Source organism: Eleutherodactylus coqui, chromosome 13 (genome assembly GCF_035609145.1).
Source record: "Eleutherodactylus coqui strain aEleCoq1 chromosome 13, aEleCoq1.hap1, whole genome shotgun sequence".
NCBI classification, from domain to species: domain Eukaryota; kingdom Metazoa; phylum Chordata; class Amphibia; order Anura; family Eleutherodactylidae; genus Eleutherodactylus; species Eleutherodactylus coqui.
The window spans coordinates 1,280,398-1,305,292 of NC_089849.1; the positions used below are offsets into that span (position 1 = coordinate 1,280,398).

The following is a 24,895-nucleotide window of genomic DNA, read 5'->3' on the forward strand; positions in this document are numbered from 1 at the left end:
CCCTCACTGCTGGCGCTCAGCTCCAGCCTCTCTTCCCCTCACTGCTGGCGCTCAGTCCCAGCCTCTCTTCCCCTCACTGCTGGCGCTCAGCTCCAGCCTCTCTTCCCCTCACTGCTGGCGCTCAGCTCCAGCCTCTCTTCCCCTCACTGCTGGCGCTCAGCCCCAGCCTCTCTTCCCCTCACTGCTGGCGCTCAGTCCCAGCCTCTCTTCCCCTCACTGCTGGCGCTCAGTCCCAGCCTCTCTTAGCCTCACTGCAGGACTCAGCCCCAGCCTCTCTTAGCCTCACTGCAGGCACTCAGCCCCAGCCTCTCTTCCCCTCACTGCAGGCACTCAGCCCCAGCCTCTCTTCCCCTCACTGCTGGCGCTCAGTCCCAGCCTCTCTTCCCCTCACTGCTGGCGCTCAGTCCCAGCCTCTCTTCCCCTCACTGCTGGCGCTCAGTCCCAGCCTCTCTTCCCCTCACTGCTGGCGCTCAGCTCCAGCCTCTCTTCCCCTCACTGCTGGCGCTCAGCCCAAGCCTCTCTTCCCCTTACTGCTGGCGCTTAGTCCCAGCCTCTCTTAGCCTCACTGCAGGACTCAGCCCCAGCCTCTCTTAGCCTCACTGCAGGACTCAGCCCCAGCCTCTCTTCCCCTCACTGCAGGCACTCAGCCCCAGCCTCTCTTCCCCTCACTGCAGGCACTCAGCCCCAGCCTCTCTTCCCCTCACTGCTGGCGCTCAGTCCCAGCCTCTCTTAGCCTCACTGCAGGACTCAGTCCCAGCCTCTCTTCCCCTCACTGCAGGCACTCAGCCCCAGCCTCTCTTCCCCTCACTGCAGGCACTCAGCCCCAGCCTCTCTTCCCCTCACTGCAGGCACTCAGCCCCAGCCTCTCTCCTCCTTCCTGCAAGCGCTCAGCCCCAGCCTCTCTCCTCCTTCCTGCAGATGCTCAGCTCCAGCCTCTCTCCTCCTTCCTGCAGGCACTCAGTCCCAGCCTCTCTTAGCCTCACTGCAGGCTCTCAGCCCCAGCCTCTCTTCCCCTCACTGCTGGCGCTCAGCTCCAGCCTCTCTTCCCCTCACTGCTGGCGCTCAGTCCCAGCCTCTCTTCCCCTCACTGCTGGCGCTCAGCTCCAGCCTATCTTCCCCTCACTGCTGGCGCTCAGCCCCAGCCTCTCTTCCCCTCACTGCTGGCGCTCAGTCCCAGCCTCTCTTAGCCTCACTGCAGGACTCAGCCCCAGCCTCTCTTAGCCTCACTGCAGGACTCAGCCCCAGCCTCTCTTAGCCTCACTGCAGGACTCAGCCCCAGCCTCTCTTAGCCTCACTGCAGGCTCTCAGCCCCAGCCTCTCTTCCCCTCACTGCTGGCGCTCAGTCCCAGCCTCTCTTCCCCTCACTGCTGGCGCTCAATCCCAGCCTCTCTTCCCCTCACTGCTGGCGCTCAGCTCCAGCCTCTCTTCCCCTCACTGCTGGCGCTCAGCTCCAGCCTCTCTTCCCCTCACTGCTGGCGCTCAGTCCCAGCCTCTCTTCCCCTCACTGCTGGCGCTCAGCTCCAGCCTCTCTTCCCCTCACTGCTGGCGCTCAGCTCCAGCCTCTCTTCCCCTCACTGCTGGCGCTCAGCCCCAGCCTCTCTTCCCCTCACTGCTGGCGCTCAGTCCCAGCCTCTCTTAGCCTCACTGCAGGACTCAGCCCCAGCCTCTCTTAGCCTCACTGCAGGCACTCAGCCCCAGCCTCTCTTCCCCTCACTGCAGGCACTCAGCCCCAGCCTCTCTTCCCCTCACTGCTGGCGCTCAGTCCCAGCCTCTCTTCCCCTCACTGCTGGCGCTCAGTCCCAGCCTCTCTTCCCCTCACTGCTGGCGCTCAGTCCCAGCCTCTCTTCCCCTCACTGCTGGCGCTCAGCTCCAGCCTCTCTTCCCCTCACTGCTGGCGCTCAGCCCAAGCCTCTCTTCCCCTTACTGCTGGCGCTCAGTCCCAGCCTCTCTTAGCCTCACTGCAGGACTCAGCCCCAGCCTCTCTTAGCCTCACTGCAGGACTCAGCCCCAGCCTCTCTTCCCCTCACTGCAGGCACTCAGCCCCAGCCTCTCTTCCCCTCACTGCAGGCACTCAGCCCCAGCCTCTCTTCCCCTCACTGCTGGCGCTCAGTCCCAGCCTCTCTTAGCCTCACTGCAGGACTCAGTCCCAGCCTCTCTTCCCCTCACTGCAGGCACTCAGCCCCAGCCTCTCTTCCCCTCACTGCAGGCACTCAGCCCCAGCCTCTCTTCCCCTCACTGCAGGCGCTCAGCCCCAGCCTCTCTTCCCCTCACTGCTGGCGCTCAGTCCCAGCCTCTCTTAGCCTCACTGCAGGACTCAGCCCCAGCCTCTCTTCCCCTCACTGCAGGCACTCAGCCCCAGCCTCTCTTCCCCTCACTGCAGGCACTCAGCTCCAGCCTCTCTTCCCCTCACTGCTGGCGCTCAGTCCCAGCCTCTCTTCCCCTCACTGCTGGCGCTCAGCTCCAGCCTCTCTTCCCCTCACTGCTGGCGCTCAGCCCCAGCCTCTCTTCCCCTCACTGCTGGCGCTCAGCCCCAGCCTCTCTTCCCCTCACTGCTGGCGCTCAGTCCCAGCCTCTCTTAGCCTCACTGCAGGACTCAGCCCCAGCCTCTCTTAGCCTCAATGCAGGACTCAGCCCCAGCCTCTCTTAGCCTCACTGCAGGACTCAGCCCCAGCCTCTTCCCCTCACTGCAGGCACTCAGCCCCAGCCTCTCTTTCCCTCACTGCAGGCACTCAGCCCCAGCCTCTCTTCCCCTCACTGCAGGCACTCAGCCCCAGCCTCTCTTCCCCTCACTGCAGGCACTCAGCCCCAGCCTCTCTTCCCCTCACTGCAGGCACTCAGCCCCAGCCTCTCTTCCCCTCACTGCAGGCACTCAGCCCCAGCCTCTCTTCCCCTCACTGCTGGCGCTCAGCCCCAGCCTCTCTCCTCGTCACCTCAGGTGTTCAGCCCCAGCCTCTCTCCTCGTCATTGCAGGTGCTCAGCCCCAGCTTCCATTCCTGTAACTGTAAGCGCTCAGCACCAGGCACTCTTCCTGTTACTGCAGACATTCAGGAGTACCCGTTCTTGTAATCACTGCAGGTGCTCAGCCCCAGCCTCTCTCCTCCTCACTGCAGATGTTCAGCCCCAGCCTCTCTGCCCCTCACTGCAGGCGCTCAGCCCCAGCCTCTCTTGCTGTTACTGCAGGCGCTCAGCCCCACCATCTGTTCACCGCATTGCAGGCGCTCAGCCGCAGCCTCTCATTCTGTCACTGCAGACGCTCTGCCCCAGACTCTTTCCTCCTCACTGCATGCTCTCAACCCCAGCCTCTCTCCTTCTCACTGCAGGCATTACTCCCCAGCCTCTCTCCTAGTAACTGCAGGCGCTCAGCCCCAGCCTTTCAACTCATCACTGCAGGCGCTGAGCCGAAGACTCTCTGCTTCTTACTGCAGGCACTCAGCCCCAGCCTCTCTTCTTCTCAATGACGTCATTCAGCCCCAGCATCTATCTCAGTCACTGCAGGCGCTCAGCCTCTCTCCTCGTCACTGCAGGCACTCAGTCCCAGCCTCTCTCTTTGTCACTACAGGTGCTCAGCCCCAGCCTCTCTCATCACTGCAGGCTCATAGGCCCAGCATCTCCCCTCACCAAAGACGCTCAGCCCCAGCCTCTCTCCTCCTCAATGTAGGATCTCAGCCGCAGCCTCTCTCCTCCTCAATGCAGGCGCGTAGTCCTAGTCTCTCACCCCATTATTGCAGGCACTCAGCCCCAGCCGCTCTCCTCATCATTGCAGTCGCTCAGCCCCAGCCGCTCTCCTCATCATTGCAGTCGCTCAGCCCCAGCCGCTCTCCTCATCATTGCAGTCGCTCAGCCCCAGCCGCTCTCCTCATCATTGCACTCGCTCAGCCCCAACCTCTCTCCTCCTCAATGCAGTCGCTCAGATCCAGCCGCTCTCCTCATCATTGCAGGCACTCAGCCCTAGCTTCCGTTCCTATAACGGCCAGCGCTCAGCACCAGCCTTTTTCCCTGTTACTGCAGACACTCAGTGGAACCTTTCTCATTATCACTACAGGTGCTCAGCACCAGCCTCTCTCCTCCTCAATGAAGGTGCTCAGCCCCAGCCTTTCATTCTGTCACTGCAGATGCTCAGCCCCAGCCTCTCTCCTCCCCACTGCATGCTCTCAACCCCAGCCTCTCTAATTCTCAATGTGGGCGCTCAGCCCCAGCTTCTCCCCTTGTCACAGCAGACACTCAGCCCCAGCCTCTCTCCTCATCACTGCAGGTGCTCAGCCCCAGCCTCATTCCTAGTTACTGCAGGCGCTCAGTCCCAGCCTCTCTTCCCCTCACTGCAGGCACTCAGCCCCAGCCTCTCTTCCCCTCACTGCTGGCGCTCAGTCCCAGCCTCTCTTAGCCTCACTGCAGGACTCAGCCCCAGCCTCTCTTCCCCTCACTGCAGGCACTCAGCCCCAGCCTCTCTTCCCCTCACTGCAGGCACTCAGCTCCAGCCTCTCTTCCCCTCACTGCTGGCGCTCAGTCCCAGCCTCTCTTCCCCTCACTGCTGGCGCTCAGCTCCAGCCTCTCTTCCCCTCACTGCTGGCGCTCAGCCCCAGCCTCTCTTCCCCTCACTGCTGGCGCTCAGTCCCAGCCTCTCTTCCCCTCACTGCTGGCGCTCAGTCCCAGCCTCTCTTAGCCTCACTGCAGGACTCAGCCCCAGCCTCTCTTAGCCTCACTGCAGGACTCAGCCCCAGCCTCTCTTAGCCTCACTGCAGGACTCAGCCCCAGCCTCTTCCCCTCACTGCAGGCACTCAGCCCCAGCCTCTCTTCCCCTCACTGCAGGCACTCAGCCCCAGCCTCTCTTCCCCTCACTGCAGGCACTCAGCCCCAGCCTCTCTTCCCCTCACTGCAGGCACTCAGCCCCAGCCTCTCTTCCCCTCACTGCTGGCGCTCAGCCCCAGCCTCTCTCCTCGTCACCTCAGGTGTTCAGCCCCAGCCTCTCTCCTCGTCATTGCAGGTGCTCAGCCCCAGCTTCCATTCCTGTAACTGTAAGCGCTCAGCACCAGGCACTCTTCCTGTTACTGCAGACATTCAGGAGTACCCGTTCTTGTAATCACTGCAGGTGCTCAGCCCCAGCCTCTCTCCTCCTCACTGCAGATGTTCAGCCCCAGCCTCTCTGCCCCTCACTGCAGGCGCTCAGCCCCAGCCTCTCTGCCCCTCACTGCAGGCGCTCAGCCCCAGCCTCTCTTGCTGCTACTGCAGGCGCTCAGCCCCACCATCTGTTCACCGCATTGCAGGCGCTCAGCCGCAGCCTCTCATTCTGTCACTGCAGACGCTCTGCCCCAGACTCTTTCCTCCTCACTGCATGCTCTCAACCCCAGCCTCTCTCCTTCTCACTGCAGGCATTACTCCCCAGCCTCTCTCCTAGTAACTGCAGGCGCTCAGCCCCAGCCTTTCAACTCATCACTGCAGGCGCTGAGCCGAAGACTCTTTGCTTCTTACTGCAGGCACTCAGCCCCAGCCTCTCTTCTTCTCAATGACGTCATTCAGCCCCAGCATCTGTCTCAGTCACTGCAGGCGCTCAGCCTCTCTCCTCGTCACTGCAGGCACTCAGTCCCAGCCTCTCTCTTTGTCACTACAGGTGCTCAGCCCCAGCCTCTCTCATCACTGCAGGCTCATAGGCCCAGCATCTCCCCTCACCAAAGACGCTCAGCCCCAGCCTCTCTCCTCCTCAATGTAGGATCTCAGCCGCAGCCTCTCTCCTCCTCAATGCAGGCGCGTAGTCCTAGTCTCTCACCCCATTATTGCAGGCACTCAGCCCCAGCCGCTCTCCTCATCATTGCAGTCGCTCAGCCCCAGCCGCTCTCCTCATCATTGCAGTCGCTCAGCCCCAGCCGCTCTCCTCATCATTGCAGTCGCTCAGCCCCAGCCGCTCTCCTCATCATTGCAGTCGCTCAGCCCCAACCTCTCTCCTCCTCAATGCAGTCGCTCAGATCCAGCCGCTCTCCTCATCATTGCAGGCACTCAGCCCTAGCTTCCGTTCCTATAACGGCCAGCGCTCAGCACCAGCCTTTTTCCCTGTTACTGCAGACACTCAGTGGAACCTTTCTCATTATCACTACAGGTGCTCAGCACCAGCCTCTCTCCTCCTCAATGAAGGTGCTCTGCCCCAGCCTTTCATTCTGTCACTGCAGATGCTCAGCCCCAGCCTCTCTCCTCCCCACTGCATGCTCTCAACCCCAGCCTCTCTAATTCTCAATGTGGGCGCTCAGCCCCAGCTTCTCCCCTTGTCACAGCAGACACTCAGCCCCAGCCTCTCTCCTCATCACTGCAGGCGCGTAGTCCTAGTCTCTCACCCCATTATTGCAGGCACTCAGCCCCAGCCGCTCTCCTCATCATTGCAGTCGCTCAGCCCCAGCCGCTCTCCTCATCATTGCAGTCGCTCAGCCCCAGCCGCTCTCCTCATCATTGCAGTCGCTCAGCCCCAGCCGCTCTCCTCATCATTGCAGTCGCTCAGCCCCAGCCGCTCTCCTCATCATTGCAGTCGCTCAGCCCCAGCCGCTCTCCTCATCATTGCAGTCGCTCAGCCCCAGCCGCTCTCCTCATCATTGCACTCGCTCAGCCCCAACCTCTCTCCTCCTCAATGCAGTCGCTCAGATCCAGCCGCTCTCCTCATCATTGCAGGCACTCAGCCCTAGCTTCCGTTCCTATAACGGCCAGCGCTCAGCACCAGCCTTTTTCCCTGTTACTGCAGACACTCAGTGGAACCTTTCTCATTATCACTACAGGTGCTCAGCACCAGCCTCTCTCCTCCTCAATGAAGGTGCTCAGCCCCAGCCTTTCATTCTGTCACTGCAGATGCTCAGCCCCAGCCTCTCTCCTCCCCACTGCATGCTCTCAACCCCAGCCTCTCTAATTCTCAATGTGGGCGCTCAGCCCCAGCTTCTCCCCTTGTCACAGCAGACACTCAGCCCCAGCCTCTCTCCTCATCACTGCAGGTGCTCAGCCCCAGCCTCATTCCTAGTTACTGCAGGCGCTCAGTCCCAGCCTCTCTCCTTCTAAATGAGGGTGATCAGCCCCAGCCTCTCTCCTTGTCCTTGCAGGTGCTCAGTCCCAGCCTCTCTCCTTCTAAATGAAGGTGATCAGCCCTAGCCTCTCTCCTTGTCCTTGCAGGTGCTCAGCCCTAGAATCTCTCGTCACTGCAGGCGCTCAGCCCCAGACTCTCGCCTCGTCAATGCGGGCGCTCAGCCCAAACCTCTCTCCTCATCACTGCAGGCGCTCAGCCCCAGCCTCTTTCCTGGTCAATGCAGGTGCCCAGCCCATACCTATCTCGTCCTCAATGCAGGCGCTCAGCCCGAGCCTCCCTCCTTCTCAATGGGGGTGCTCAGCCCCAGCCTCTCTCCTTGTCACTGCAGGAGCTCAGGCCCCAGCCTTTCTCCTCGTCACTGCAGACACTCAGCCCCAGCCTCTCTCCTCATCACTGCAGATGCTCAGTCCCAGCCTCTCTCCTTCTCAATGGGGGTGCTCAGCCACAGCCTCTCTTCTTGTTACTGCAGGTGCTCAGCCCAAAACTCTCTATTCGTCATTGCAGGTACTCAGCCCCAGCCGCTCTCCTTTTTACTGCAGGCATTACTCCCCAGCCTCATTGGTAGTCACTGCAGGTGCTCAGTCACAGCCTATCTCTTTCTTAATGAGGGTGATCATCCCCAGCCTCTCTCCTCGTCACTGCAGACGCTCAGCCCCAGCCTCTCTCCGCATCACTGCAGGCGCTCAGCCCCAGCCTCTCTCCTCATCACTGCAGATGCTCAGTCCCAGCCTCTCTCCGCATCACTGCAGGCGCTCAGCCACAGCCTCTCTTCCCCTCACTGCAGGCGCTCAGCCCCAGCCTCTCTCCTCGTCACCTCAGGTGCTCACCCTCTCTTCTCGTCACCTCAGGTGCTCAGCCCCAGCTTCCGTTCCTGTAACTGCAAGCGCTCAACACCAGCCTCTCTTCCTGTTACTGCAGACATTCAGCAGTACCCTTTCTCACAATCACTGCACGCGCTCAGCCCCAGCCTTTCTCCTCGTCACTGCAGACGCTCAGCCCCAGCCTCTCTCCTCGTCACTGCATATGCTCAGCCCCAGCAGCCTTTCTCCTCCTCACCATAGATGCTCAGCCACAGACTCTCTCCGCCTTAATGCAGGAGCTCTGCCCCAGCCTCTTTCATCCTCATTTTAGGCACTTAACCCCAGCCTCTCTCCTCCTCAATGCAGGCGCTCAGCCCCAGCCTCTCTCCTCCTCAATGCAGGCGCTCAGCCCCAGCCTCTCTCCTAGTCAATGCAGGCGCTCAGCCCCAGCCTCTCTCCTAGTCAATGCAGGCGCTCAGCCCCAGCCTCTCTCCTAGTCAATGCAGGCGCTCAGCCCCAGCCTCTCTCCTAGTCAATGCAGGCGCTCAGCCCCAGCCTCTCTCCTAGTCAATGCAGGCGCTCAGCCCCAGCCTCTCTCCTAGTCAATGCAGGCGCTCAGCCCCAGCCTCTCTCCTCCTCAATGCAGGCGCTCAGCCCCAGCCTCTCTCCTAGTCAATGCAGGCGCTCAGCCCCAGCCTCTCTCCTAGTCAATGCAGGCGCTCAGCCCCAGCCTCTCTCCTAGTCAATGCAGGCGCTCAGCCCCAGCCTCTCTCCTAGTCAATGCAGGCGCTCAGCCCCAGCCTCTCTCCTAGTCAATGCAGGCGCTCAGCCCCAGCCTCTCTCCTAGTCAATGCAGGCGCTCAGCCCAAGCCTCTCTCCTAGTCAATGCAGGCGCTCAGCCCAAGCCTCTCTCCTAGTCAATGCAGGTGCTCAGCTCCAGCCTCTCTCCTAGTCACTGCAGGAGCTCAGCCCCAGCCTCTCTCCTAGTCACTGCAGGAGCTCAGCCCCAGCCTTTCTCCTTGTCACTGCAGGAGCTCAGCCCCAGCCTTTCTCCTTGTCACTGCAGGAGCTCAGCCCCAGCCTTTCTCCTTGTCACTGCAGGAGCTCAGCCCCAGCCTTTCTCTTTGTCACTGCAGATGGTCAGCCCCAGCCTTTCTTCTCATCAGTGCAGGTGCTCAGCCCCAGCCTCTCTCCTCATCACTGCAGGCACTCAGCCCCAGCCTCTCTCCACCTCAATGCAGGCGCTCAGCCTCCCTACTTGTTACTGCAGGGGCTCAGCCTCAGCCTTCCTCCTAGTCAATGCAGATGCTCAGCCTCAGCCTCATTCGTAGTTACTACAGGCACTCAGTCACAGCCTCTCTCCTTCTCAATGAGGGTGATCATCCCCAGCCTCTCTCCTCGTCACTGCATGCACTTAGCCCCAGACTCTTTTCTCCTCACTGCAAGTACTCAGCCCCAGCCTCACTCCTCGTTACCTCAGGTGCTCAGCCCCAGCCTCTCTCCTCCTCACTATAGATGCTCAGCCGCAGCCTCTCTCCTCATCACTGCAGGCGCTCAGCCCCAGCCTCTCTTTCTTTTACAGCAGATATTCAGCGGTAGCCTTTTTCATCATCACTGCAGACAACGATCTCCAGCCTCTCTCCTCATCACTGCAGACAACGATCTCCAGCCTCTCTCCTCATCATAGCTGGCGCTTAACCCCAGCCTCTTTCCTTGTCATTGCAGGCACTTAGCCCCAGCTTCCTGTTACTGCAAGCGCTCAGAACCAGCCTCAAGGAGCGAGGCTGTGGCTGATTGCTTGTAGTGACGAGAAAGGCTGGGGCTGAGCACCCTCATTGAGAAAGAAAGAGGCTGGGGCTAAGCGCCAGCTATGATGAGGAGAGAGGCTGGAGATCGTTGTCTGCAGTGATGATGAAAAAGGCTACCGCTGAATATCTGCTGTAAAAGAAAGAGAGGCTGGTGGTGAGCGATGGCAATGATGAGGAGTAAGGCTGGGGCTGAGTGCCTGCAGGGAGGAGAGAGGCTGGGGCTGAGCGACGGCAATGATGAGGAGTAAGGCTGGGGCTGAGTGCCTGCAGGGAGGAGAGAGGCTGGGGCTGAGCGACAGCAATGATGAGGAGTAAGGCTGGGGCTGAGTGCCTGCAGGGAGGAGAGAGGCTGGGGCTGAGCGACAGCAATGATGAGGAGTAAGGCTGGGGCTGAGTGCCTGCAGGGAGGAGAGAGGCTGGGGCTGAGCGACAGCAATGATGAGGAGTAAGGCTGGGGCTGAGTGCCTGCAGGGAGGAGAGAGGCTGGGGCTGAGCGACAGCAATGATGAGGAGTAAGGCTGGGGCTGAGTGCCTGCAGGGAGGAGAGAGGCTGGGGCTGAGCGACAGCAATGATGAGGAGTAAGGCTGGGGCTGAGTGCCTGCAGGGAGGAGAGAGGCTGGGGCTGAGCGCCTGTAGCGATGAGAAAGGCTACCGCTGAGTGTCTGCAGTAACAGAAAGAGAGGCTGCCTCTCTCCTCCTCAATGCAGGTGCCTAGACCCAGCATCTCTCCCCCTCACTGAATGCTCTCTGCCCCAGCCTCTCTCCTCACTGCAGGCGCTCAGCCCCAGAATCTCTCCATCTCAATGCAGGCGCATAGCTCCAGCCTCTCTCCTCATCATTGCAGGCGCGTAGCCCTGTTATCTCTTCTCCTCACCATAGATGCTTAGCCCCAGGCTCTCTCCTCCTCAATGCAGGAACTCAGCCGCAGCCTATCACCTCCTCACTACATGCTCTCCACTTTAGCCTCTCTCCAAGTAACTGCAGGCGCTCAGCCCAAGCCTCTCTCATCTCTGCAGACACTCAACCCCAGCCTCTCTCCTCGTCACTACAGGTGCTCAGCCACAGACTCTCTCCTCCCCAATTCAGGCGCTCAGCCAGAGCCTCTCTCCCCCTCACTGAATGCTCTTTACCCCAGCCTCTCTCCTTCGCAATGCAGGCGCTCAGCCCCAGCCTCTTTTATCACTGCAAGTGCTCAGCCCCAGCCTCTATTGCTGTCACTGTAAGCGCACAGCCCCAGCCTTTCTCTTCCTCACTGCAGGCGCGCAGCCCCAACCTCCCTTTCTGTCACTTCAGCTGCTCAGCCCCAGTCCTTCTTCCTGTTACTTCAAGTGCTCAGCCGCAACTTCTCATCATCACTGCATGTGCTCAGCCCCAGCCCCTCTCCTCATCACTGCAGGCGCTCAGCCCCAGCCTCTATCCTCGTGACTGCAGGCGCTCAGCCCCAGCCTCTCTCCTCGTGACTGCAGGCGCTCAGCCCCAGCCTCTCTCCTCGTGACTGCAGGCGCTCAGCCCCAGCCTCTCTCCTCGTGACTGCAGGCGCTCAGCCCCAGCATCTCTCCTCGTGACTGCAGGCGCTCAGCCCCAGCCTCTCTCCTCGTGACTGCAGGCGCTCAGCCCCAGCCTCTCTCCTCGTGACTGCAGGCGCTCAGCCCCAGCCTCTCTCCTCGTGACTGCAGGCGCTCAGCCCCAGCCTCTCTCCTCGTGACTGCAGGCGCTCAGCCCCAGCCTCTCTCCTCGTGACTGCAGGCGCTCAGCCCCAGCCTCTCTCCTCGTGACTGCAGGCGCTCAGCCCCAGCCTCTCTCCTCGTGACTGCAGGCGCTCAGCCCCAGCCTCTCTCCTCGTGACTGCAGGCGCTCAACCCCAGCCTCTCTCCTCGTGACTGCAGGCGCTCAGCCCCAGCCTCTCTCCTCGTGACTGCAGGCGCTCAGCCCCAGCCTCTCTCCTCGTGACTGCAGGCGCTCAGCCCCAGCCTCTCTCCTCGTGACTGCAGGCGCTCAGCCCCAGCCTCTCTCCTCGTGACTGCAGGCGCTCAGCCCCAGCCTCTCTCCTCGTGACTGCAGGCGCTCAGCCCCAGCCTCTCTCCTCGTGACTGCAGGCGCTCAGCCCCAGCCTCTCCCCTCGTGACTGCAGGCGCTCAGCCCCAGCCTCTCCCCTCGTGACTGCAGGCGCTCAGCCCCAGCCTCTCCCCTCGTGACTGCAGGCGCTCAGCCCCAGCCTCTCCCCTCGTGACTGCAGGCGCTCAGCCCCAGCCTCTCCCCTCGTGACTGCAGGCGCTCAGCCCCAGCCTCTCTCCTCGTGACTGCAGGCGCTCAGCCCCAGCCTCTGTCCTCGTGACTGCAGGCGCTCAGCCCCAGCCTCTCTCCTCGTGACTGCAGGCGCTCAGCCCCAGCCTCTCTCCTCGTGACTGCAGGCGCTCAGCCCCAGCCTCTCTCCTCGTGACTGCAGGCGCTCAGCCCCAGCCTCTCTCCTCGTGACTGCAGGCGCTCAGCCCCAGCCTCTCTCCTCGTGACTGCAGGCGCTCAGCCCCAGCCTCTATCCTCCTGACTGCAGGCGCTCAGCCCCAGCCTCTATCCTCATGACTGCAGGCGCTCAGCCCCAGCCTCTATCCTCATGACTGCAGGCGCTCAGCCCCAGCCTCTATCCTCATGACTGCAGGCGCTCAGCCCCAGCCTCTATCCTCATGACTGCAGGCGCTCAGCCCCAGCCTCTATCCTCATGACTGCAGGCGCTCAGCCCCAGCCTCTATTGCTGTCACTGTATGCGCTCAGCCCCAGCCTCTATCCTCATGACTGCAGGCGCTCAGCCCCAGCCTCTATCCTCATGACTGCAGGCGCTCAGCCCCAGCCTCTATCCTCATGACTGCAGGCGCTCAGCCCCAGCCTCTATCCTCATGACTGCAGGTGCTCAGTCCCAGCCTCTATTGCGGTCACTGTATGCGCTCAGCCCCAGCCTCTATCCTCATGACTGCAGGCGCTCAGCCCCAGCCTCTATCCTCATGACTGCAGGCGCTCAGCCCCAGCCTCTATCCTCAAGACTGCAGGCGCTCAGCCCCAGCCTCTATCCTCAAGACTGCAGGCGCTCAGCCCCAGCCTCTATCCTCAAGACTGCAGGCGCTCAGCCCCAGCCTCTATCCTCAAGACTGCAGGCGCTCAGCCCCAGCCTCTATCCTCAAGACTGCAGGCGCTCAGCCCCAGCCTCTATCCTCAAGACTGCAGGCGCTCAGCCCCAGCCTCTATCCTCATGACTGCAGGCGCTCAGCCCCAGCCTCTATCCTCATGACTGCAGGCGCTCAGCCCCAGCCTCTATCCTCATGACTGCAGGCGCTCAGCCCCAGCCTCTATCCTCATGACTGCAGGCGCTCAGCCCCAGCCTCTATCCTCATGACTGCAGGCGCTCAGCCCCAGCCTCTATCGTCATGACTGCAGGCGCTCAGCCCCAGCCTCTATCGTCATGACTGCAGGCGCTCAGCCCCAGCCTCTATCCTCATGACTGCAGGCGCTCAGCCCCAGCCTCTATCCTCATGACTGCAGGCGCTCAGCCCCAGCCTCTATCCTCATGACTGCAGGCGCTCAGCCCCAGCCTCTCTCCTCAAGACTGCAGGCGCTCAGCCCCAGCCTCTATCCTCAAGACTGCAGGCGCTCAGCCCCAGCCTCTATCCTCAAGACTGCAGGCGCTCAGCCCCAGCCTCTATCCTCATGACTGCAGGCGCTCAGCCCCAGCCTCTATCCTCATGACTGCAGGCACTCAGCCCCAGCCTCTATCCTCATGACTGCAGGCGCTCAGCCCCAGCCTCTATCCTCATGACTGCAGGCGCTCAGCCCCAGCCTCTATTGCTGTCACTGTACGCGCACAGCCCCAGCCTCTATCCTCATGACTGCAGGCGCTCAGCCCCAGCCTCTATCCTCATGACTGTAGGCGCTCAGCCACAGCCTCTATTACTGTCACTGTACGCGCTCAGCCCCAGCATCTCTCGTCACTGTATGCGCACAGCCCCAGGCTCTCTCCTCGTCACTGTACGCGCTCAGCCCCAGCCTCTCTCCTCGTCACTGTACGCGCACAGCCCCAGCCTCTATCCTCATGACTGCAGGCGCTCAGCCCCAGCCTCTATCCTCATGACTGCAGGCGCTCAGCCCCAGCCTCTATCCTCATGACTGCAGGTGCTCAGTCCCAGCCTCTATTGCTGTCACTGTACGCGCTCAGCTCCAGCATCTCTCCTTGTCACTGTACGCGCACAGCCCCAGCCTCTATCCTCATGACTGCAGGCGCTCAGCCCCAGCCTCTATCCTCATGACTGCAGGCGCTCAGCTCCAGCCTCTATCCTCATGACTGCAGGCGCTCAGCCCCAGCCTCTATCCTCATGACTGCAGGCGCTCAGCCCCAGCCTCTATCCTCATGACTGCAGGCGCTCAGCCCCAGCCTCTATCCTCATGACTGCAGGCGCTCAGCCCCAGCCTCTATCCTCATGACTGCAGGCGCTTAGCCCCAGCCTCTGTCCTCATGACTGCAGGCACTCAGCCCCAGCCTCTATCCTCATGACTGCAGGCACTCAGCCCCAGCCTCTATTGCTGTCACTGTACACGCTCAGCCCCAGCCTCTATCCTCATGACTGCAGGCGCTCAGCCCCAGCCTCTATCCTCATGACTGCAGGCGCTCAGCCCCAGCCTCTATCCTCATGACTGCAGGCGCTCAGCCCCAGCCTCTATTGCTGTCACTGTACGCGCACAGCCCCAGCCTCTATCCTCATGACTGCAGGCGCTCAGCCCCAGCCTCTATCCTCATGACTGTAGGCGCTCAGCCACAGCCTCTATTACTGTCACTGTACGCGCTCAGCCCCAGCATCTCTCGTCACTGTATGCGCACAGCCCCAGGCTCTCTCCTCCTCACTGTACGCGCTCAGCCCCAGCCTCTCTCCTCGTCACTGTACGCGCACAGCCCCAGCCTCTATCCTCATGACTGCAGGCGCTCAGCCCCAGCCTCTATCCTCATGACTGCAGGTGCTCAGTCCCAGCCTCTATTGCTGTCACTGTACGCGCTCAGCTCCAGCCTCTCTCCTTGTCACTGTACGCGCACAGCCCCAGCCTCTATCCTCATGACTGCAGGCGCTCAGCCCCAGCCTCTATCCTCATGACTGCAGGCGCTCAGCCCCAGCCTCTATCCTCATGACTGCAGGCGCTCAGCCCCAGCCTCTATCCTCATGACTGCAGGCGCTCAGCCCCAGCCTCTGTCCTCATGACTGCAGGCGCTCAGCCCCAGCCTCTGTCCTCATGACTGCAGGCACTCAGCCCCAGCCTCTATCCTCATGACTGCAGGCACTCAGCCCCAGCCTCTATTGCTGTCACTGTACACGCACAGCCCCAGCCTCTATCTTCATGACTGCAGGCGCTCAGCCCCAGCCTCTATGCTCATGACTGCAGGCGCTCAGGCCCAGCCTCTATGCTCATGACTGCAGGTGCTCAGCCCCAGCCTCTATCCTCATGACTGCAGGCGCTCAGCCCCAGCCTCTATCCTCATGACTGCAGGTGCTCAGCCCCAGCCTCTATCCTCATGACTGCAGGTGCTCAGTCCCAGCCTCTATTGCTGTCACTGTACGCGCACAGCCCCAGCCTCTCTCCTCGTCACTGTATGCGCACAGCCCCAGCCTCTATCCTCATGACTGCAGGCGCTCAGCTCCAGCCTCTATCCTCATGACTGCAGGCGCTCAGCCCCAGCCTCTATCCTCATGACTGCTGGCGCTCAGCCCCAGCCTCTATCCTCATGACTGCTGGCGCTCAGCCCCAGCCTCTATCCTCATGACTGCTGGCGCTCAGCCCCAGCCTCTATCCTCATGACTGCTGGCGCTCAGCCCCAGCCTCTATCCTCATGACTGCAGGCGCTCAGCCCCAGCCTCTATCCTCATGACTGCAGGCGCTCAGCCCCAGCCTCTATCCTCATGACTGCAGGCGCTCAGCCCCAGCCTCTATCCTCATGACTGCAGGCGCTCAGCCCCAGCCTCTCTCCTCATGTCTGCAGGCGCTCAGCCCCAGCCTCTATCCTCATGACTGCAGGTGCCCAGCCTCTATCCTCATGACTGCAGGTGCTCAGCCCCAGCCTCTATCCTCATGACTGCAGGTGCTCAGTCCCAGCCTCTCTCCTCATGACTGCAGGCGCTCAGTCCCAGCCTCTCTCCTCATGACTGCAGGCGCTCCGCCCCAGCCTCTATCCTCATGACTGCAGGCGCTCAGCCCCAGCCTCTATCCTCATGACTGCAGGCGCTCAGCCCCAGCCTCTATCCTCATGACTGCAGGCGCTCAGCCCCAGCCTCTATCCTCATGACTGCAGGCGCTCAGCCCCAGCCTCTATCCTCATGACTGCAGGCGCTCAGCCCCAGCCTCTATCCTCATGACTGCAGGCGCTCAGCCCCAGCCTCTATCCTCATGACTGCAGGCGCTCAGCCCCAGCCTCTATTGCTGTCACTGTACACGCACAGCCCCAGCTTCTATCCTCATGACTGCAGGCGCTCAGCCCCAGCCTCTATCCTCATGACTGTAGGCGCTCAGCCCCAGCCTCTATTACTGTCACTGTACGCGCTCAGCCCCAGCATCTCTCGTCACTGTATGCGCACAGCCCCAGGCTCTCTCCTCGTCACTGTACGCGCTCAGCCCCAGCCTCTCTCCTCGTCACTGTACGCGCACAGTCCCAGCCTCTATCCTCATGACTGCAGGCGCTCAGCCCCAGCCTCTATCCTCATGACTGCAGGCGCTCAGCCCCAGCCTCTATCCTCATGACTGCAGGTGCTCAGTCCCAGCCTCTATTGCTGTCACTGTACGCTCTCAGCTCCAGCCTCTCTCCTTGTCACTGTATGCGCACAGCCCCAGCCTCTATCCTCATGACTGCAGGCGCTCAGCCCCAGCCTCTATCCTCATGACTGCAGGCGCTCAGCCCCAGCCTCTATCCTCATGACTGCAGGCGCTCAGCCCCAGCCTCTATCCTCATGACTGCAGGCGCTCAGCCCCAGCCTCTATCCTCATGACTGCAGGCGCTTAGCCCCAGCCTCTGTCCTCATGACTGCAGGCACTCAGCCCCAGCCTCTATCCTCATGACTGCAGGCACTCAGCCCCAGCCTCTATTGCTGTCACTGTACGCGCACAGTCCCAGCCTCTATCCTCATGACTGCAGGCGCTCAGCCCCAGCCTCTATCCTCATGACTGCAGGCGCTCAGCCCCAGCCTCTATCCTCATGACTGCAGGTGCTCAGTCCCAGCCTCTATTGCTGTCACTGTACGCTCTCAGCTCCAGCCTCTCTCCTTGTCACTGTATGCGCACAGCCCCAGCCTCTATCCTCATGACTGCAGGCGCTCAGCCCCAGCCTCTATCCTCATGACTGCTGGCGCTCAGCCCCAGCCTCTATCCTCATGACTGCTGGCGCTCAGCCCCAGCCTCTATCCTCATGACTGCTGGCGCTCAGCCCCAGCCTCTATCCTCATGACTGCTGGCGCTCAGCCCCAGCCTCTATCCTCATGACTGCAGGCGCTCAGCCCCAGCCTCTATCCTCATGACTGCAGGCGCTCAGCCCCAGCCTCTATCCTCATGACTGCAGGCGCTCAGCCCCAGCCTCTATCCTCATGACTGCAGGCGCTCAGCCCCAGCCTCTCTCCTCATGTCTGCAGGCGCTCAGCCCCAGCCTCTATCCTCATGACTGCAGGTGCCCAGCCTCTATCCTCATGACTGCAGGTGCTCAGCCCCAGCCTCTATCCTCATGACTGCAGGTGCTCAGTCCCAGCCTCTCTCCTCATGACTGCAGGCGCTCAGTCCCAGCCTCTCTCCTCATGACTGCAGGCGCTCCGCCCCAGCCTCTATCCTCATGACTGCAGGCGCTCAGCCCCAGCCTCTATCCTCATGACTGCAGGCGCTCAGCCCCAGCCTCTATCCTCATGACTGCAGGCGCTCAGCCCCAGCCTCTATCCTCATGACTGCAGGCGCTCAGCCCCAGCCTCTATCCTCATGACTGCAGGCGCTCAGCCCCAGCCTCTATCCTCATGACTGCAGGCGCTCAGCCCCAGCCTCTATCCTCATGACTGCAGGCGCTCAGCCCCAGCCTCTATTGCTGTCACTGTACACGCACAGCCCCAGCTTCTATCCTCATGACTGCAGGCGCTCAGCCCCAGCCTCTATCCTCATGACTGTAGGCGCTCAGCCCCAGCCTCTATTACTGTCACTGTACGCGCTCAGCCCCAGCATCTCTCGTCACTGTATGCGCACAGCCCCAGGCTCTCTCCTCGTCACTGTACGCGCTCAGCCCCAGCCTCTCTCCTCGTCACTGTACGCGCACAGTCCCAGCCTCTATCCTCATGACTGCAGGCGCTCAGCCCCAGCCTCTATCCTCATGACTGCAGGCGCTCAGCCCCAGCCTCTATCCTCATGACTGCAGGTGCTCAGTCCCAGCCTCTATCCTCATGACTGCAGGTGCTCAGTCCCAGCCTCTATTGCTGTCACTGTACGCTCTCAGCTCCAGCCTCTCTCCTTGTCACTGTATGCGCACAGCCCCAGCCTCTATCCTCATGACTGCAGGCGCTCAGCCCCAGCCTCTATCCTCATGACTGCAGGCGCTCAGCCCCAGCCTCTATCCTCATGACTGCAGGCGCTCAGCCCCAGCCTCTATCCTCATGACTGCAGGCGCTCAGCCCCAGCCTCTATCCTCATGACTGCAGGCGCTTAGCCCCAGCCTCTGTCCTCATGACTGCAGGCACTCAGCCCCAGCCTCTATCCTCATGACTGCAGGCACTCAGCCCCAGCCTCTATTGCTGTCACTGTACACGCACAGCCCCAGCCTCTATCCTCATGACTGCAGGCGCTCAGCCCCAGCCTCTATGCTCATGACTGCAGGTGCTCAGCCCCAGCCTCTATCCTCATGACTGCAGGCGCTCAGCCCCAGCCTCTATCCTCATGACTGCAGGTGCTCAGCCCCAGCCTCTATCCTCATGACTGCAGGTGCTCAGTCCCAGTCTCTATTGCTGTCACTGTACGCGCACAGCCCCAGCCTCTCTCCTCGTCACTGTATGCGCACAGCCCCAGCCTCTATCCTCATGACTGCAGGCGCTCAGCCCCAGCCTCTATCCTCATGACTGCAGGCGCTCAGCCCAGCCTCTATCCTCATGACTGCAGGCGCTCAGCCCCAGCCTCTATCCTCATGACTGCTGGCGCTCAGCCCCAGCCTCTATCCTCATGACTGCAGGCGCTCAGGCCCAGCCTCTATCCTCATGACTGCAGGCGCTCAGCCCCAGCCTCTATCCTCATGACTGCAGGCGCTCAGCCCCAGCCTCTATCCTCATGACTGCAGGCGCTCAGCCCCAGCCTCTATTGCTGTCACTGTACGCGCACAGCCCCAGCTTCTATCCTCATGACTGCAGGCGCTCAGCCCCAGCCTCTATCCTCATGACTGTAGGCGCTCAGCCCCAGCCTCTATTACTGTCACTGTACGCGCTCAGCCCCAGCATCTCTCGTCACTGTATGCGCACAGCCCCAGGCTCTCTCCTCCTCACTGTACGCGCTCAGCCCCAGCCTCTCTCCTCGTCACTGTACGCGCACAGTCCCAGCCTCTATCCTCATGACTGCAGGCGCTCAGCCCCAGCCTCTATCCTCATGACTGCAGGCGCTCAGCCCCAGCCTCTATCCTCATGACTGCAGGTGCTCAGTCCCAGCCTCTATTGCTGTCACTGTACGCTCTCAGCTCCAGCCTCTCTCCTTGTCACTGTACGCGCACAGCCCCAGCCTCTATCCTCATGACTGCAGGCGCTCAGCCCCAGCCTCTATCCTCATGACTGCAGGCGCTCAGCCCCAGCCTCTATCCTCATGACTGCAGGCGCTCAGCCCCAGCCTCTATCCTCATGACTGCAGGCGCTCAGCCCCAGCCTCTATCCTCATGACTGCAGGCGCTCAGCCCCAGCCTCTATCCTCATGACTGCAGGCGCTCAGCCCCAGCCTCTATCCTCATGACTGCAGGCGCTCAGCCCCAGCCTCTATACTCATGACTGCAGGCGCTCAGCCCCAGCCTCTATACTCATGACTGCAGGCGCTCAGCCCCAGCCTCTATCCTCATGACTGCAGGCGCTTAGCCCCAGCCTCTGTCCTCATGACTGCAGGCACTCAGCCCCAGCCTCTATCCTCATGACTGCAGGCACTCAGCCCCAGCCTCTATTGCTGTCACTGTACACGCACAGCCCCAGCCTCTATCCTCATGACTGCAGGCGCTCAGCCCCAGCCTCTATGCTCATGACTGCAGGTGCTCAGCCCCAGCCTCTATCCTCATGACTGCAGGCGCTCAGCCCCAGCCTCTATCCTCATGACTGCAGGCGCTCAGCCCCAGCCTCTATCCTCATGACTGCAGGTGCTCAGCCCCAGCCTCTATCCTCATGACTGCAGGTGCTCAGCCCCAGCCTCTATCCTCATGACTGCAGGTGCTCAGTCCCAGTCTCTATTGCTGTCACTGTACGCGCACAGCCCCAGCCTCTCTCCTCGTCACTGTATGCGCACAGCCCCAGCCTCTATCCTCATGACTGCAGGCGCTCAGCCCCAGCCTCTATCCTCATGACTGCAGGCGCTCAGCCCCAGCCTCTATCCTCATGACTGCAGGCGCTCAGCCCCAGCCTCTATCCTCATGACTGCAAGCGCTTAGCCCCAGCCTCTATCTTCATGACTGCAGGCGCTCAGTCCCAGCCTCTATCTTCATGACTGCAGGCGCTCAGCCCCAGCCTCTCTCCTCATGACTGCAGGCACTCAGCCTCAGCCTCTATCCTCATGACTGCAGGTGCTCAGTCCCAGCCTCTCTCCTTATGACTGCAGGCGCTGAGCCCCAGCCTCTCTCCTTATGACTGCAGGCGCTCAGCCCCAGCCTCTATCCTCATGACTGCAGGCGCAGAGCCCCAGCCTCTCTCCTTATGACTGCAGGCGCTCAGCCCCAGCCTCTCTCCTCATGACTGCAGGCGCTCAGCCCCAGCCTCTCTCCTCATGACTGCAGGCGCTCAGCCCCAGCCTCTATCCTCATGACTGCAGGTGCTCAGTCCCAGCCTCTATTGCTGTCACTGTATGCGCACAGCCCCAACCTCTATCCTCATGACTGCAGGCGCTCAGCCCCAGCCTCTATCCTCGTCAATGTACGCACTCAGCCCCAGCCTCTCTCCTCGTCACTGTACGCGTACAGCCCCAGCCTCTATCCTCATGACTGCAGGTGCTCAGCCCCAGCCTCTATCCTCATGACTGCAGGCGCTCAGCCGCAACATCTATCCTAATGACTGCAGGCGCTCAGCCCCAGCCTCTATCCTCATGACTGCAGGCGCTCAGCTTCAGCCTCTATCCTCATGACTGCAGGCGCTCAGCCCCAGCCTCTATTGCTGTCACTGTACGCGCACAGCCCCAGCCTCTCTCCTCGTCACTGTATGCGCACAGCCCCAGCCTCTATCCTCATGACTGCAGGCGCTCAGCCCCAGCCTCTACCCTCATGACTGCAGGCGCTCAGCCCCAGCCTCTATCCTCATGACTGCAGGCGCTCAGCCCCAGCCTCTATCCTCATGACTGCAGGCGCTCAGCCCCAGCCTCTATCCTCATGACTGCAGGCGCTCAGCCCCAGCCTCTATCCTCATGACTGCAGGCGCTCAGCCCCAGCCTCTATCCTCATGACTGCAGGCGCTCAGCCCCAGCCTCTATCCTCATGACTGCAGGCGCTCAGCCCCAGCCTCTATCCTCATGACTGCAGGCGCTCAGCCCCAGCCTCTATCCTCATGACTGCAGGCGCTCAGCCCCAGCCTCTATCCTCATGACTGTACGCGCTCAGCCCCAGCCTCTATCCTCATGACTGCAGGTGCCCAGCCTCTATCCTCATGACTGCAGGTGCTCAGCCCCAGCCTCTATCCTCATGACTGCAGGTGCTCAGTCCCAGCCTCTATCCTCATGACTGCAGGTGCTCAGTCCCAGCCTCTCTCCTCATGACTGCAGGCGCTCCGCCCCAGCCTCTATCCTCATGACTGCAGGCACTCAGCCCCAGCCTCTCTCCTCATGACTGCAGGCGCTCAGTCCCAGCCTCTCTCCTCATGACTGCAGGCGCTCCGCCCCAGCCTCTCTCCTCATGACTGCAGGCACTCAGTCCCAGCCTCTCTCCTCATGACTGCAGGCGCTCAGCCCCAGCCTCTCTCCTCATGACTGCAGGCGCTCAGCCCCAGCTTCTATCCTCATGACTGCAGGCGCTCAGCCCCAGCTTCTTTTCTCATGACTGCAGGCGCTCAGCCCCAGCCTCTCTCCTCATGACTGCAGGCGTTCAGCCCCAGCCTCTCTCCTCATGACTGTAGGCGCTAAGCCCCAGCCTCTCTCCTCATGACTGCAGGTGCTCAGTCCCAGCCTCTATTGCTGTCACTGTATGCGCTCAGCCCCAGCCTCTATCCTCATGACTGCAGGCGCTCAGCCCCAGCCTCTATCCTCATGACTGCAGGCGCTCAGCCCCAGCCTCTATTGCTCTCACTGTACGCGCTCAGCCCCAGCCTCTATCCTCATGACTGCAGGCGCTCAGCCCCAGCCTCTATCCTCATGACTGCAGGCGCTCAGCCCCAGCCTCTATCCTCATGACTGCAGGCGCTCAGCCCCAGCCTCTATCCTCATGACTGCAGGCGCTCAGCCCCAGCCTCTATCCTCATGACTGCAGGCGCTCAGCCCCAGCCTCTATCCTCATGACTGCAGGCGCTCAGCCCCAGCCTCTATCCTCATGACTGGACGCGCTCAGCCCCAGCCTCTATCCTCATGACTGCAGGTGCCCAGCCTCTATCCTCATGACTGCAGGTGCTCAGCCCCAGCCTCTATCCTCATGACTGCAGGTGCTCAGTCCCAGCCTCTCTCCTCATGACTGCAGGCGCTCCGCCCCAGCCTCTATCCTCATGACTGCAGGCACTCAGCCCCAGCCTCTCTCCTCATGACTGCAGGCGCTCAGTCCCAGCCTCTCTCCTCATGACTGCAGGCGCTCCGCCCCAGCCTCTATCCTCATGACTGCAGGCACTCAGTCCCAGCCTCTCTCCTCATGACTGCAGGCGCTCAGCCCCAGCCTCTATCCTCATAACTGCAGGCGCTCAGCCCCAGCTTCTATCCTCATGACTGCAGGCGCTCAGCCCCAGCTTCTACTCTCATGACTGCAGGCGCTCAGCCCCAGCCTCTCTCCTCATGACTGCAGGCGCTCAGCCCCAGCCTCTCTCCTCATGACTGTAGGCGCTCAGCCCCAGCCTCTCTCCTCATGACTGCAGGTGCTCAGTCCCAGCCTCTATTGCTGTCACTGTATGCGCTCAGCCCCAGCCTCTATCCTCATGACTGCAGGCGCTCAGCCCCAGCCTCTATCCTCATGACTGCAGGCGCTCAGCCCCAGCCTCTATTGCTCTCACTGTACGCGCTCAGCCCCAGCCTCTATCCTCATGACTGCAGGCGCTCAGCCCCAGCCTCTATCCTCATGACTGCAGGCGCTCAGCCCCAGCCTCTATCCTCATGACTGCAGGCGCTCAGCCCCAGCCTCTATCCTCATGACTGCAGGCGCTCAGCCCCAGCCTCTATCCTCATGACTGCAGGCGCTCAGCCCCAGCCTCTATCCTCATGACTGCAGGCGCTCAGCCCCAGCCTCTATCCTCATGACTGCAGGCGCTCAGCCCCAGCTTCTATCCCCATGACTGCAGGCGCTCAGCCCCAGCCTCTATTGCTGTCACTGTACGCGCTCAGCCCCAGCCTCTATCCTCATGACTGCAGGCGCTCAGCCCCAGCCTCTATCCTCATAACTGCAGGCGCTCAGCCCCAGCCTCTATTGCTGTCACTGTACGCGCTCAGCCCCAGCATCTCTCGTCACTGTATGCGCACAGCCCCAGGCTCTCTCCTCGTCACTGTACGTGCTCAGCCCCAGCCTCTCTCCTCGTCACTGTACGCGCACAGCCCCAGCCTCTATCCTCATGACTGCAGGCGCTCAGCCCCAGCCTCTATCCTCATGACTGCAGGCGCTCAGTCCCAGCCTCTATCCTCATGACTGCAGGCGCTTAGCCCCAGCCTCTCTCCTCATGACTGCAGGCGCTTAGCCCCAGCCTCTGTCCTCATGACTGCAGGCGCTTAGCCCCAGCCTCTGTCCTCATGACTGCAGGCACTCAGCCCCAGCCTCTATCCTCATGACTGCAGGTGCTCAGTCCCAGCCTCTATTGCTGTCACTGTACACGCTCAGCCCCAGCCTCTCTCCTCATGACTGCAGGCGCTCAGCCCCAGCCTCTCTCCTCATGACTGCAGGCGCTCAGCCCCAGCCTCTATGCTCATGACTGCAGGTGCTCAGCCCCAGCCTCTATCCTCATGACTGCAGGTGCTCAGCCCCAGCCTCTATCCTCATGACTGCAGGCGCTCAGCCCCAGCCTCTATCCTCATGACTGCAGGTGCTCAGCCCCAGCCTCTCTCCTCATGACTGCAGGTGCTCAGCCCCAGCCTCTATCCTCATGACTGCAGGCGCTCAGCCCCAGCCTCTATCCTCATGACTGCAGGCGCTCAGCCCCAGCCTCTATCCTCATGACTGCAGGTGCTCAGTCCCAGCCTCTATGGCTGTCACTGTACGCGCTCAGCCCCAGCCTCTATCCTCATGACTGTAGGCGCTCAGCCCCAGCCTCTATCCTCATGACTGCAGGTGCTCAGTCCCAGCCTCTATTGCTGTTACTGTACGCGCTCAGCCCCAGCCTCTCTCCTTGTCACTGTACGCGCACAGCCCCAGCCTCTGTCCTCATGACTGCAGGTGCTCAGCCCCAGCCTCTCTCCTCATGACTGCAGGTGCTCAGCCCCAGCCTCTCTCCTCATGACTGCAGGCGCTCAGCCCCAGCCTCTCTCCTCATGACTGCAGGCACTCAGTCCCAGCCTCTATCCTCATGACTGCAGGCGCTCAGCCCCAGCCTCTATCCTCATGACTGCAGGTGCTCAGCCCCAGCCTCTCTCCTCATGACTGCAGGTGCTCAGCCCCAGCCTCTATCCTCATGACTGCAGGCGCTCAGCCCCAGCCTCTATCCTCATGACTGCAGGTGCTCAGCCCCAGCCTCTCTCCTCATGACTGCAGGTGCTCAGCCCCAGCCTCTATCCTCATGACTGCAGGCGCTCAGCCCCAGCCTCTATCCTCATGACTGCAGGCGCTCAGCCCCAGCCTCTATCCTCATGACTGCAGGTGCTCAGTCCCAGCCTCTATGGCTGTCACTGTACGCGCTCAGCCCCAGCCTCTATC

At 61.5% G+C, this 24,895-nt stretch overlaps 1 protein-coding gene across 1 annotated transcript in view; it reads right to left on the reverse strand.

Moving 5' to 3' along the window:
• Positions 1 to 24,895, reverse strand: part of PTGIS (prostaglandin I2 synthase) — a 104,660-nt gene that overhangs the window by 28,057 nt on the left and 51,708 nt on the right. The window lies entirely within an intron of this gene.